Consider the following 12,902-nt stretch of genomic DNA (forward strand, 5'->3'; position numbering starts at 1 on the left):
GGTTGAATGAAAGAGTCAGGCCCCTGACATTTTTATTTTTTTTTTTTTTTGATATACTAGTTAACATTTTAAACACTTTTCTTGTGAATGTAAATGAATATGCACATTCACTCTTTGCCAGACTATGGCTCTTGTGGAACAGCAGAATTATAGCCTTTACATAAAATAAACTATATGAAAAGAAAATGCCATTAGAACTCTCCTGGCCGAAATGTGAGTTTACAGGTATGATTAAAACACGATAAATTACACAAAATATTCATTATTCATCATCAATAGACTGAAACAAAAGTTGGCATATATGTGACCTATTTGGTGATTGCTAACTGCAATTTTATTTTGAAACATGCCATACTTATGTTTGATTAATTAAATCATAGCCGTTTAAAGTATAATGATCACGTTTACGCAATAAGGTTACTGTTTTTCCATCCCCGGATTTAAAATTGAGACTTTGAAGCAGCACATCTAATGGAACACAAACTGAATCTAAAACATTTAGCTGACACACAGGTTATATCCACACATTTGTAAATTATTAAAGTCCTATACTGTATGACATTACAGAAGGTTGTCCGGTCCTCCTTTCACACAGCAGTCTTGTTACTTGTTAAGCTGCACACTATAGAGACTGGCCCGTGTCTGACAGCTTATCAGAATTACCGACCCGCTCTTTTTTTCCCCTTCTCCCAAAACAGCTTATACTACTGTTTCAGCTATTACAATAGCTCAGTTTTGTATGCAATCACAAAATGATTATATTTCATTTCATTTTCTTTTTTTTTTAAATTAATTTAGAAAAATGTTTGGAACATTTTTTGTTCGTTAAATATAAGTTTTTGTATTTTAAAGTAACGACCAAGCGGCCAGCGGCAGACAGTGAGCCTATGTTTGATCAATTTAGCCTTCTCAAATCATCAATACTCACTTAAAATAAAATCTATAGATATAAAACAGTTCAAGCATATAACCATGTTTAAACGTTAGATAGATAAATGTGCGCTATATCTATATAGTGGAAGCTAAAGTGTGCTTTGCAGGACATGGAGGCACCATCATCATCAAGCGCGATCACTTGCTTTTTTTTAGTGGATATGCTGTTATTTTTGCTCATAATGGTAAGAGTAACATTCATAACTGTAAAGGGTCTACTTTTATTTGTGTGAACTCACAATATCAACAAAATCGGGGGGGAGTCAGGCCTGGGCTGGAATGCAGGACTACGAATGCGTTAACACAGAGACACGCACACAGAATAGCGCTCATACTAGGTTTGTTAATTAGCGCATTTTGCATTCCGCTCACAGTTAATCATAGGAACGAACTGTGTGGGGGAAACCTAAACTGAACCATTCACTACAAATACTACAAGCAGGGCATCGCTGAAAATGAGTGTGTAAGTTTGTTTACAGATGGCTGTTGTCACTGCTTCAAACTCCCATATATACAACTAATTATTCGAAAAATATAATTTTCCAGCAGCTAGTGGGCCCCTCCCAAGTGTAGGCCCCTGGGCTTCAGCCCCTTAAAGCCCATGCATTAATGCGCCCCTGCCGGCACCTACTGGTGTAATGATGTACTCTTTAAAAAGACTTAAATCTTTTAAATATATATATATATATATATTGCAAGCTACTGGTTGTGGCTACGGAGGAGGGACAGGAACTGGGGATTGGTACCCCAGTGAGGGTAGCTGCAGGGGGTTGCGGGGAGACGTCCCCATAAGCCACTGCCCCCCCACCTGGAGACATACTGGAAAGGGGGCGGAACGTCCGTGAACGGTGGCACCAGCTGATGACCCTGCAGCTGACCCAAAGGTGCACTGGAGGAGGTGCGGCAGGCAGGAATGACAAGCAGGAAAGACATTCTGTATTTTGAAATGAATATATATATATATATATATCAAATATACACTGTCACTGAGGTAGTACCCTCAAAGTTACTAACATATACACTTTGAGTATATAAATATGTACTTTTGAAATAAGGTACACATCAGTGATCCGTTTGCGTTAATTGTCTTTTTAAATTAGATGACAGCAATATTGGAATCCACAGCTAAAGCTTTGCTCAGAAATGTGCATTCAAGTATACTCAGAATAAATCAGGATTTAAAAAAAAAGAATGACACTCATACCTCATATAGTGAGGCTTTTTCTCTTCAGCCGAACATAACAACCACAAAAGTCTGATTATTCAACTCATCCTCCATTAATATGACTATAAACCTTTCAAGGTAAAATAAAATCACTCTAAACCCCAGTGCATATTTTCTCAATAGCATCATAAAGTTGTGTGTGTACTGTACGTGTGTGTGTGGGGGGGCTGGTTGAGATGGCGCACAGATAGTTCATCCATGAGTGCTCAGCTGTAACCACCATGATGTCAGAGGATCTATCCAGCCCAAAGACAAAAGTACTGTGAGTGACTGTTTAGAGATCCAGGCGGCACTGACAATGACTCGGTGAAGGGAGGGGGAAAGATTCTGTAACTGTCGAAGCACCGGATCTGAAAGAGACATGTCTGACTTCTTAGACTTCTCAGACCGCTGGAGTGTTTCATGCATTCCTCTTTCATTCCTTCTGCACTTCCTGCCTTGGATTTTCTCAGACGACAGCTCACTCATCAGACTCTGTAAAGAAGTGGCTGATACAATAAAAGCAAGGTTGTCTAATCGTGTGGCCAACTTCGTCTCCATGCCAACGTATGAATATTAATCCTCTTAGCTAGCACTGGGCCTCTTCATATCCCTACAGAATAAGCATTTATCCAACAGTCATAAATTATACATACTTCTTTCTGAAAAACTTGATTGTATAGCGACAGGGGTTGTTTAAGCTTTATGTTGTGCCAAATGTCAAAACTTTTTTATACTTCTTTCTGAAAAACTTGATTGTATATGCCAAATTGGAGTGTTCTATAGTAAATATATATATTTTACTAAATATATGTTTCACACACACACACACACACACACACACACATATATATGTTTGTGTGTGTGTGTGTGTGTGTGTGTGTATTTTACTAAATGTTATGCGCACACACACACACACACACACACATAAATACAAAAATAAATGTGTGCATGATTGTGACATAAAATATTTCATTATTTTATATTATCTGTAACATAACAAAAGGGATTTAGTAAAATATATATATTTACTATAGAACACTCCAATTTGGCATATACAATCAAGTTTTTCAGAAAGATGAAAGTATGAGAAAGTAAAAAATACAAATACTAGAGTATATTTTACAAAGAAAATAATGTTTTAGTCTTTGTACTAAGAAAAAAAAAGTAATTTTTAAATCAATGTGTTACTTACTGTTTCTTTGTAATTATTTGCAAAATTTACTAGCAATTTCAGAGTGAAAAATGTTTTACAACAAAATGGTTCCAATATAATGTTTTAAGGATGCAAAGTAATGCAGCAACCTATTGCATTATTATACAATGTGCTGTCAGTATGCATTAATCAGTATTTTAAACTGACTCTGAACATACATATTTAGAACTATATATTTTACAGTTAGTACAGTAATTATGACTGGCTGATCTAGAATTCTTTGCAGTAGCTCTCTAAAGAACAGTCCGCTGTCATTTCTGGCTTCTGTAAAAATACTAAATATACTTTTAAAACAAATCAGTCCAGAAAAAAAAAGAAAGAAAAAAAGAAAAAAAGAACAATCAATAAAAAATTCACAAGGCCGAGGTTTCGGTGATCACACAAATCTGCGGAGTGGATGCTAAGTGACTGTTTCCTTCCAGCGACTGGTTTCTACTCGTCAGATCACAGTCTTTAAAAACATTCTTTGATCACTAGAGATGAGAGAAAAGTGAGAGAGAGACAGCTAATTGCTTGTTGACGGAGATAAAATCCATGTTTTTCACATGAACTGGCATCGGTCATTAAACTGACATGCTTCGTTAACAACTGTGCATTTTGTTGCTTCTTGTTGCAATAAATGTTTACATTGAAGACCGCTGTCAGATACAGACTACACACCTGGTTAGACCGCAATTAGATCTTGAGAGCTTTGATCTATTTATTTATTTAATTTCCTATAGTTCGAGCTAGTTATTTGATTAAATGAAAATCAGCGTTGACAAGTATATATAGGATCGTGTAGAGTCCATATATTCAGCTTTTTTTTTGTACGAGTAAATGTAGTAACCTCGTATACTACAAGGATTTTATTCAAGGTGGAAAACGTGAGTAAAAATCAGCGTTGACAAGTATAAAAATGGAGTTACTGCATGCGCAATTGACCGGTAACAGTAAAAGTATCTCTTCCATCTCAGATTTGCCCTATTCCTCCAGATGAGTGGATGTGCTCTAGTGACAGCAGCTGACCCGTGATGTGTATTTCCTCCCCCTAAGGAAGTGTTAGTGTGGCTATATACACATGCGTGCATGCACTGTGCAGCCTCCGAGCACTATGGGACCTCTCTACAATCACTGGCTCCTTTCCACAGAGTGAGCACGACTCCCTGTGCCCTGGGCAAGATCAGACCCCACTGTTCCTCCAAGTGTATGAGTGTGTGTGTATAAAGAGGGTAAAAGAGGGAGACAGTTTTTAAATCTGCTGTATGCTTACGTATAAATGTTACTCACTCATCCTTTGTGTGTGGTAACCACTTTGTTTCTCTGAAGCTTTATCTTTGTTTTGCAAAAAAGCCTATTATAACTGCAGATTTGTATTGGGTCAGCGGTGTGTAATCATCCTCTGGGAAAACAAATGGAGATGAAAAGAAAGAATTGATCTTTTTTTCTGACCTCTAAAAGAGAGAAGGTCTCTGGCTATTTAGCAGGTCAGCATCCAATAAATTATGCTGGATTCAGCTGTGAAGTTCAACTCGTATGCATGAGAGAGAGGGAAATATAGCAGCAGAGGGAGAGAAAGAGAATTGTGTGAGACGGGCCTGGCGTGCCAGTGGGAAATACTGTAGGTAGCCAGACACCACCCAGCATGGCCCCTACTGACCACCGAGAAGCAGCCAACACAATGCCTCACAGACGGATGGGGGTTCAGTCCTGGGACCAGTTAAAAAAAAAAAAAAAGGTTAAGGGGGAGTTCATATCGCCTCCCTGTGGACTGTAGACCTCAGTATTTTTCTCTTGTTTATAGTAACCCATTCATAATAACCCATTATTGTACACTTTTAGTATTAAAGGTGCACTCAGTCAGCTCTTATCTGTCTCAGTAATCTTGGTATATACTGTCACCTACTGGCGTGGATGAATGAAGTTTGGTGATTCAAGGTCATAATAAAAATCAACCCAGACAATACATTACTAAATCAATGACTCACACACACATACCCACACATACACATAAATTATGCTCAGTCATTAATTTTTTGGGCAAGTTCATTTAAGCCAAACCTGCAAAGATTTAGCACAAATATTGAACTTGTGAGTCATCATGATATATTAAATAGAGCTTAATTGGGCAGCATCTGCTCATATGTAGCTTACTTCAACATACCCAACAAATAACAGTGCAGTGGGCATGCTACATTTTAACAATATTATATTTTTTTTCTCACTCTAAGAACAAAGGAAATGAAAAAAAAAAAAAATAATCAGTGCGCCTTAAATACACATCTTAATCTCTCTGAGAGGGCATGAGGTTACGGTTTTGTCTGAATTTGACACTGACGAAGACATCCAGTTATATTTGAAGTGTGAACAGATACAGTAGCTTCAGTTGCCACAGAAATAGACATGAAGTGGTGAATTCATTCATCTGTCTGGAGACAGCAAACATGAATGACTTCATAGCAAATGTGAAATTTTACACCGTTTTTACTCAGTATTCTAGTCTCAGCGGCCCAATTAGCACCAAGAAAACAGAGAACGATGTATGTAAGACCACAACTATTTCTGCCACCAGCCAGAGGTGACAGAATAGCAAAAAATGAAGGAGAGCAGAGAAGAAAGACCACCAGAAAATGAAGAGGTGGTCGAAGACTAACAAGGTGTCGTCATGCATCTGCAGAGCAGACGGGCATTGTTTCTAATGAGAGACATCTGGGTATTTGTGTTGCATCATGTTGCACCACTCGCTCCCAGTGTTAACAGGGAGTAAAATTTAAATGTTCATTAAAATTTTGTAATAGAAAGAGAATAGTTTTTTTTTTTTTTTTACAGCAAGTTTGACATTGTCTAAAGTTCTAGATTTTCCGTCTCATTGCGATGTTGGAGAGGACTGTAGAAACTGCAGGGCTCTTGCCCATTCTGACCTGTCTGTATCATGCAGCCACAGGCAGTGCTGTAATGACGAAGTATGAAGCCTTCCAGTGTGACCTCTCATACGGCCTTCAGTGAAGGCTTTGAATGACAACATGAGTGACTGTTCGACATGCTGCACTCGAGAGGGAATGTCTCTGGGGCATGATGTGCTGGTCTTGTATGAAAATGTAAACATGCTTGCTGAGCAAAATACAAATGCATGAGGGTCTCATGACGTCAAACAAGGCAGAAGGACATACATGAATGCTAAGAGAAGGGGAAAATGAATATAGTTATACAGAAATAAACAACCATACAAACTTAAACCAGCTCTCCTTATCTCTCTCAGTCTGACCTCAGGATTTAGGCCCGGGTCAGACTCTAAGCCCCCCTGCATGCTGCCAGGATTTAGCCCCATGAATCTGAGCAGCTAGACTCAGATCAGATGGTCTAAAACCCTGGTGGAAACCAAGTCTTGCATTTAGAACGAAAGCCAGAAATGAATCATTTTGTATAATTAACAAAAAAATTTATCAGGTCTCTAAACACACCACATTTCCACTTTCACGCTTAGATGCACCTTTTTATTTACTCATTCGTATTCATGTATATGGTTACTTATTTATTCGTTTGAAAGGGGTTAGAGTCTTTCAATCGGTCTCAATCTGTTGCCTGTGTAATCCTAATCTTCCGTTCAATAATCGGTGGTCCTTCTGGTAGATACAGTGGTGCCTATGCTCTGCCTTTGATGGGATTATGTAGCACTCACAGTAGGATCCAGACACACAGGAGCGGGCAAACAAAAGATGAGCCCAGTAAGTCCCCTTATCCGCTCATTCTTTAAGTGGATTTGATGGGCGGCCATCGCACCGTCATGCCTTTTTCTCCATATGCTTCTCTTCAATAAAGAAGAATGAAGGCAACTGGCCACAGGTGCAATCAACCCTCAAAACATTGTTCCGTATCTGTGACTTCATCCAGCCAGACTGACTGGTTTAGTGAGACAGACTCCCTGAAAGAGTTGTAGTCACATGAAAGCATTCTTACACGTTGCCAGTAGCTGGGGGCACATAGATAATCTTTAATCTGTTTGTTTATATTGTAGCCTGTTTACTTCTTACCTAATCCACAAAGGTGTACCAAGACATACACCCTATTTCCAAAGGCTAAACCTGTTTTGGCTTAACTTTGAACAAATACGTTTGAACATACAGCAATAAATTAATGTAGGCATTTACACTAAAGAGATTTGGTCAATGGGTGACATGTTTTGCTTGTGATTTTACACCTATGTACAGACAGTGTCAAACAATGCATACTCCTGCTTCAACAATATCTGTTATGCTTTAGCTAAATGCTAGCAAGTGAAAACATGCTGCATCCAATACATTCTCATGGAAGTTCATAACTATTTTATGCTTTGATGAATTGTTGGCTATTTCAAATAATGTCATTTGTATATTTTCTACTAACGGTTAGATTCAGGCGTGGAGAAATCATGCTTTAAAAGAATAATAATAATAATCTAATAATAAAAATAATCTAAATATATTGTATAAGTGCATGTAAACATTAAAATACTAAAAAAATAAGCAGTTTTTGCATGTTATTGTATAAGTGCATGTTCACATTAGCATCCTAAAATATTTAACTTTTAATAAATATTTCACAATCCCTAGCCAGAGTAAGACCACACACTCTCCTTCTCCATGTCTCTCTCTCTCTCTCTCTCTCTCTCTCTCTCTCATACACACACACACACACACACACACACACACACACACACACACACACACACACACACACACACACACACACACACACACACACACACACACACATTAACAAACACTTCCACAAAAAAAAGAAAAAGAAAAAAAAGCATACAGCATTCAGAAGAAGGGACACAGTGAGCTAAATCGCCCAAGGTGAAAAATGGCTTAAAAAAACAGCACTCATCCTGAGGAAAGAAACAGAAATCAATAGCTATAGATGGTCTTACATCAGAATCAAATATCCAACTTCTTAAGATTCTGTCTCAACCTTTCTCTCTCAGCCCTTAAAGTGCCCTAAGCTACAGAGCTGAGACAGAGAGGACAGGACACACACATACAAACAAACACACACACACACACACACACACACACACACACACACACACACATAAACATACTTTCTCTAAGGCTACTTTTGCAAAATTGCTAGACAAACGCAGAACCAGTTTCCCTAGTCTGGTGAAGAACTTCTGTTTCAGTAAAAGAGGCCAAAGGTCAACAGTAGACTCAAAGCACAACATACTATTTTAACATATCACAATACTGAATGAGATATTGTTTGGAAAATGATGTGTGGATCACCCTTGCTTGATTCTCATTGGTTGAGGCATCAGGAAAGTTTGAGCAAGCCTTCAGCCTCATAATATTAGTATAATCTCTTTCACTTAACATCTAATTAATGCATTGAAAACAGCAGGCACTAAATTGCAGCTCCCACACACACACGTACAAAAGCACCCACACATATTACTGGGACATGAAATCTAACTTTGCAATTTATAATGTTACCTCTCAGTAAGCCTGGTTAAACCTTGCATTGCTGCTTCTGCTACTGTAATTCAGTGGCATACAAAACCCCTTAACCTGCAAGTCAACCCTACCTCAGGAAATGCTAAAACTTCAGCAAAAAATACCCTTGATGTGTATCGTGTGTGTGCGTGGGAGTGTGTGTGTCTATCTCAAGGAATAAGTGCTGGGAGATATTCCAGGAAGTTTTTCTGCTCAGCCGGCACAGTTGCTCAAAAAAAGCTCCAATGTGCATAAGCTGCTTGTACAGCCGGGCGTAATTTAATGAGCTCTATCCCACTCTCCCTGACTGTTGCATGCTGGGATTACCTTTTGGGGTCATGTCCATTCTAATCCCATCAGCGCAACATGGCTCAAAAACCAAAAAGCCACTGCTGACCTCCACAGGTAGACCTTATGCTGCAAACCCCCCGACAACGTCCCTCACCTATTTGTCACCTTCATTTGGGATTTTTTTTGTTAGTATTCAGTAGGAAGATGAAAAAAGAACCTAGAAGGACAGAACTAAAATACATCCCTAACCTGAGAAGCCAGGTTCTGATTGTTTTGATGGAGATCGACTTTACTGAGGCTTTTAAAGAGGCTTGTGATCCTATAGTGCATTGCAGCAGGTGAAAGTAGCACACATGCATGCATTATAGATGTAAACTGGGATTGCCTGATACAAGACAGAGGAGAATGAGGGAGTGAAGAGGTGAGCTATGATGGATTGCAGAGCGGAAGTAGTGGTTCAAAAGTCTTTACTGGTAAAGTCTTGTTGAAGATAACAGGAAGGGAAGAAATACATGGATATGTGATTTTCATATCTAGCGCTAGTTTGTGCATGAGTGCATTTTAAGATGCATGGATTAAAGTGTGATTAAAATAAGGTTATTAACTGTTTCCTGGTGAGGCAACCTGAAAACACAGCTTTATGCACACACACACACACACACACACACACACACACACACACACACACACACACACACACACACACACACACACACACACATACACATACACATCCATCACTCACAACTCCACACTCTTTGACAGACAGTTGGTCCAATGTGTACTGTCATACACCCACCTATCAGTCCATTCCTCTCTTAGTCCTTCAGTTCCACACATTGTAAAAAAACAAAGCTCATGATGATTTGGACCTATTATATGAACACACATCCATCCATCTATGCAATATATATTTCTGTATTAATGGAAAATGCATATTTGAGCTTGTTTATCTGTTTCATGCACAATAAGAAACTACTGATTCATCCTTTCAATATGATATATTTCTAGTTATTAGCTAAAAGTGAGCAATGCTTTTCTAAGCATGTTAATCTCAGTTTCATGCACTGTAAAAAATAAAGCACATTGTCTCCATTACAATATTGTATGAACCTATTGAAATGACTGTTCAACTATCAGTCCATTCATCCTTCTGTCTGTCCTTCCCATCCGTTTATTCAGTCGAATCCATTCATTCATTTAGTGTCGTCTCTAGCTAAATAGCAATGCATTTTGAATGTTTTAATCTCAGTTTCATGCACAGTAAAAGTGTAATCCATGACAGTGTGAAACTAATTTACATTTCAGTTCAAATTTCGACCCATCCATTCTGTCCGTCCATCCATCCAGTCTAAAATATATCAAGAGTAGCCGAAAATTGAGCAGAATGTTGTGTTAATTTCCATATATCTGTTCATCTAGTCTAAAATATCTCATCAGTAGCTGAAAAGTGAGTGGTGCATTTTTTAAGTGTGCTTATCTCAGATGATGTGTTTTTTTTTTTTTCTTTCTTTCAGTGTTTAACATCCACTAGCTGTTAAGTTTAAACTGGTTTCATCTGCCAGATACACTGTCTTCTTATCTGAAAGTGCAAACCGATTCCTTTCATTATAATGATGCTTGCTCTTAACGTGCAGTTCCCTGTTTTACAGTTACCTTACACACACCAACTCAAGCACTAATCAATGCAGGAAGAGGAAAATGAGGAAAACAGCACAAAGTCAAGCTGAGTAGGCTAATGATGCTGCCACTCCAATACAAACTGTAAATCAACAATAAATCAATGCTTAATCAATGTGTTCCTTCCCCTTATTATCAACCTCTCAATGAATTACTAAACACTAGCTCCAGATAAACACTGACCCTTCGAGCCATCCCTTTCCCTGAGCTCACAACAGAGTGTCTCTGATTTAACATGAAAGGGATTTTTACTGTTGAACCTACTGAACTAGTGGATTATGAGTAGGCTGAACCCAGTTAATATGCAACTAAGTGCCTAACCTAATACCAGGGTTAAAACTAAGCCCAGTTTGACCTGAAGATAAAACTAAAAATGTAATTTAGGTAGCAACCAATTAAAATAATAATAATAAAAAAACCTCAGACTACTGACTTTGACACTGAGAAATATTATGTAATTGTAACTGCACTATTCACCATGTAAGTCAGTCAATAGAGTATTGGGCGAAAACATTATGAAGTTGAGTTTGGTGCTGTAGCTATTTATGCAAATTACACAGATTGAATAACAAGTCAGGACGGAACTAATTTCTCCTCCTCTCTCCACAATTTCTCCCTCAGACAGATTTTTTTGTCTTCCTCTTAATTTCATTACTTCACATCCTGTTTATATTGTTATTCCTTCGTCTTTCTCTTGTTTCCTGTCTCAATAGCAATCACTCTTTATTCCTCACCTCTCTCATTCTCTCTCTCCTTTTGTCAACAGAACTTGTAAGAACTTGTTTGAGTCAAATACAGAAAACAGGAAATAGGAAATACTTTGAAACTGTAGTTTTTTTTTTTGTTTTTTTTTTTAACTACAAGTTACCGATCATTTAAAGTGACACTACAGTCAAACTGCACTTTAAAAAAAGTATTTGCTCTTCAAGCTACTAAAAAGAAGCAGCTCACTACACTGATGAAATATATATACATTTAAATAACTCTACATAATTAAACCTCAGACAAAAACAATGACGGTTTTTGAATGAATGCAATTAGACATTCAGTTAAAGCTTAATGAATAAACTCATTAAACTTCATTAAACACCATTATTTACAACAGTGAGTCGAAATCACAAAAACATTTCATAAGTCTGTTGCTATAAAAATAAGATCTAAAATGCAACACACAGTCTCAAATCAGCAAATCATTTTTTTGAATCTGTTCATTAATATGAACGTTCATGATGAACCAATTCACCAGAATGAGTTGTTGGAAAAATGAACACAGAAAAGAAAACTATGACAGAATACTGAGGAATATAGTCAAAATAATTAGTAATTTATTTAATTACTTCCCAACACTAGTATGTAAACAGATACTGTTTGTTTCACTTACCCCTTTTTGAGGTAAAAAGAAAGGAACCAGAGTCACAAAAAAAGAAAAGAAAAGAAAAAAAAAACCTGCCGTTGGTTCATTATTATCTGCGATGAGCCAGGACAGGAGTAATATACCCTGCAAGAGAGAATTCATAGGTCTTCATGTCAACTGAAAGATGAGAAACAGAAAGGCAGGAAAACTGAGGGTGTAGCGGTGGAGCACATTCTCAGTCCTACATGGGAAATTGATTCTGGCCCCAGCGGTCACAAGGACCTTGCGTGAGAAGAGTACGCTTGCTGGCGTCTGTATGTATTTTGGCAGAGGGCTGGTCAAACAGTCAAGCTTCGGACATGATAAAGCCAGATCTCTGTGTCACTTAACAACAACAGGCTGCATCAATAATGTGATAAGGGAGGATCGCTTACAAATACAAATGCTAGAAGGCGAGCACATTAAAATGCATGCAGGAGGGGAGACACATGCACACAAACATGTTATGGGAAATACATCATTTGGCAGCAACGTTCTACTTTCATGTCAATTACAGTAGATCTATCTTCACCACCCCGACCCAAATTATATATATATATATTAACTTCAAATTTAATATTAAAATAGTTGTTTATTGCCTCTTTTTTGGATAATATAATAATAGTAAATAATAATAAATATCTAATATTTTTATGATTTTCATACTTTAATCTAGTAGTGCAACGTGAAGTCCATGAGTTTGATTGCCAGAAAATGCTTTCACTGATTTAA

The 12,902-nt window shown here is 37.7% G+C and overlaps 1 protein-coding gene across 5 annotated transcripts in view; it reads right to left on the bottom strand.

The window, feature by feature from the left end:
• Positions 1-12,902, bottom strand: part of LOC109047858 (protocadherin-1-like) — a 154,596-nt gene that overhangs the window by 29,851 nt on the left and 111,843 nt on the right. The window lies entirely within an intron of this gene.

Source organism: Cyprinus carpio, chromosome B14 (genome assembly GCF_018340385.1).
Source record: "Cyprinus carpio isolate SPL01 chromosome B14, ASM1834038v1, whole genome shotgun sequence".
NCBI classification, from domain to species: Eukaryota; Metazoa; Chordata; class Actinopteri; order Cypriniformes; family Cyprinidae; genus Cyprinus; species Cyprinus carpio.